We start from the raw sequence: 3,030 nt of genomic DNA on the forward strand, positions 1-3,030 counted from the left end.
AAAACTCCAGTCTTATTTCTGGTCTCCATTATTAGCAGCTAAATGCAGTTTCTACCCTAGACAGTATGTCTTCCTCACTTGATTATCCAAAGCAGGGGCTCCTTTGGTTTCACTCATTATTTTTATTCCCTGAAACTTACATAAAATCTGGCACAGAGTAGGCACTCAATAAATGCTGATTGAATGAATGCCTAGCACTTTAAGTTATAGCTGATTTATTTAACAGTCTGGGTTTGATAAGGTGCAAAGAATCTCCCCCCACCTTATCCTGCCATCAACTGCTGCCTTCAACCCTGCTCTGTCAGCAGGCTTCCCCACCCTGGAACACATTTCTCAAGTACACCTCATGGTTTTCTTGTCATTTTCATGGAATACAAGTCTTGAACAGTCCAGTTTAAAAATTTCAATCTTATATTCAATTCCCAGGTCACACACACCCCCAGCTCAGGTTGAACCCACAGCCCAGAGACCTGAAATGGCAAAGGATGGGGGGTACCTTTATCTTCGCTCTTCTTCTGCCCTCCCTCCACTTCCTGCCTCTGGCTTCTAGAGGGCTGGAATGGTGGGAGAAAGGAAAAAGGGTAATTTTATATGACCAGGGCTCTTAGAACCTTCTGTATGACAGGTACCTAAGTTCTGGCTTTCTCTTGGGTGGCGGTATTTGGGGACACTCATGGGGCCTCCACTCTGCATAGTCCTTGATGTCTGCAGTGCATCTCCAACTGACATCTTGCACAGTACCCTGAGCTTCTAGCCCACAGTACCTTGCCATTAGAGTCTTCTTGCCCTGCAGGGGTCTCTCTTGGACAGGGTCCCATCTAGATGGTTAAAGCCCAGGTACTTTCCATGATGTCCTCTTGGCCCATGAGAAACTCCCACATCCTTCCCATGCCAGGTGCTGGAAGTACAGGCTACTCTTGAGCACTGCTGTTCCAGGGCCAGGCTCCAGTCAATCTCTAATATGCCCCATTCACCAAACTATCAGCATATACTCATCTCTATGTTCATATGCATCTCCCAAATGCCAGTAAACTCATGTCAGTTTTTCCAAAACTCTCTCACAGTGCTTTGCTTGAACTCTGTAGCAGCACTAGGACAATAATTCCATTACACAAGAATCATCCAGCCAAGGACTGAGTTTCCTGCAAGCACCTGCAATCTCTTGGTACTCTCCTTACTTGGTCTGTAGCCTCTGCTCACCTACCTAATAATGAGGAAGGGGAAATAACAATGTATTACAGAACAGACCAAAAACCCTATCTCTGTAACTCTCCATTCCCTTGTCAATATTCTCATTTATAGAGGCTGAAGATGATGATAAGGGACCATCATTGTTAGAGGAGTTGTTCTCTTGTCTGTCCAGTAAAGTCTTTCTCTACAATGTGGAGTACCTACATGCTCTTCTCTCCTTGAGGACTCAGCTCAAACTCTAAGACAACAGGAAAAATCTCTTTGAACATCATGTTACGCATGCACTACCAACTTTAATTTTTACAACCACGTCATGAGTTAGAGAAAAAAGGTAATTAAGACGTAAGAAGGTAGGAACTTCTGGTTAAACATGGTGGATTGAGCACACACATTTATCTCTGCTTCATCCAGAAACCACATCAAAATGAGAGTAAGGAAATTTTAAAACATGAAGGAGAAAATGAGAGATGTAATTTTGAAAAATGGAAAGTCATATGTGTAAAGTTTTAAATCCTTAAGTTTGAATATTTTCCACTCTACTCATGAGGTAGGGAATGGAAAACCAAACAGGAATAAAATAATTGGAGTCTTAGAACTTGTAAAGACTTTAAAGATTAAAAGTTCTTTGTCCTCTGGAAGCAGGGGCAAGGGGACTGAAAATTCCTTTTTGGGGATAATGATTGGCCCAGGAGACAAAGTTTACAGGAGCTAGAAGACTGATCTCTCCCTCACCCACCACAAAATGAGTCACCCCCAGCTGACCATCTCTGGCACCTCTACAGGGCTTCCAGTCAGCTCTTTTGGACCTCACGCTTAAGTTGGAACAGACAGCCAAGGCTCGCCAGAGAGTTGAAGGCAGCCTCAAACATAAAAGTCAGAAGCCAAAAGAAAAGGAACCTGGAGGGTAATGAAGGGACCAGAAGAAAATGTCCAAAAAACTGCAATTAATATCTTCAGAAATCAAGAGAAAATATTGCACCCATGATAAAAGAAAGGATGCTATTTTTAAAAGGAACATTCAGAAAATAATAAAGACTTGTGCTCGCTTTGGCAGCACATATACTAAAGTTGCAACGGTACAGAGAAGATTAGCATGGCCCCTGCACAAGGATGACAGGTAAATTCGTGGTGTTCCAAATTTTTTTTTTTTTTAAAGGAAGAGAAAGTGAGGCAAGCGGACCCAAGGCCTGGGGTTGGCTGATGGTATGGAGTAGTTGCCATTTCTCACTAGCTGATGTCATTTTATTTATTTATTATTTATTTATTTATTTATTTAATTTATTTATTCTTTTGGCTGCGTTTGGTCTTCGTTGCTGTGCACGGGCTTTCTCTAGTTGCAGCAAGCGGGGGCTACTCTTCGTTGTGGTGTGTGGGCTTCTCATTGCAGTGGCTTGTCTTGTTGCAGAGCACAGGCTCTAGGCACATGGGCTTCAGTAGTTGTGGCACGTGGGCTCGGTAGTTGTGGCGCACGGGCTTAGTTGCTCCGCGGCACATGGGATCTTCCGGAACCAGGGATCAAACCTGTGTCCCCTTCATTGGTGGGCAGATTCTTAACCACTGCATCACCAGGGAAGTCCCTGTTCCATATTTTTTGTATAACTGATTCACTTTGCTGTACACCTGAAACTAACACAACACTGTAAATCAACTATACTCCAATAAAAATTTTTTTAAAAAAGAAAATAATAGGGCTTCCCTGGTGGCGCAGTGGTTGAGAGTCCGCCTGCCGATGCAGGGGGCACGGGTTCGTGCCCCGGTCTGGGGGGATCCCACATGCCGCGGAGCGGCTGGGCCCATGAGCCATGGCCGCTGGGCCTGCATGTCCGGAGCCTGTGCTCC

At 44.3% G+C, this 3,030-nt stretch overlaps 1 non-coding gene across 1 annotated transcript; it reads left to right on the forward strand.

Annotated features, from left to right (window-relative positions):
- The first annotated feature begins 2,229 nt into the window (after positions 1 to 2,229).
- On the forward strand, positions 2,230 to 2,336 carry LOC112062249 (U6 spliceosomal RNA). The gene has a single exon (XR_002890640.1). It is a non-coding gene; the product is annotated as a U6 spliceosomal RNA (small nuclear RNA).
- The last annotated feature ends 694 nt before the right edge of the window (positions 2,337 to 3,030 follow it).

Source organism: Physeter macrocephalus, chromosome 4, assembly GCF_002837175.3.
Source record: "Physeter macrocephalus isolate SW-GA chromosome 4, ASM283717v5, whole genome shotgun sequence".
In the NCBI taxonomy this organism is placed as follows: Eukaryota; Metazoa; Chordata; class Mammalia; order Artiodactyla; family Physeteridae; genus Physeter; species Physeter macrocephalus.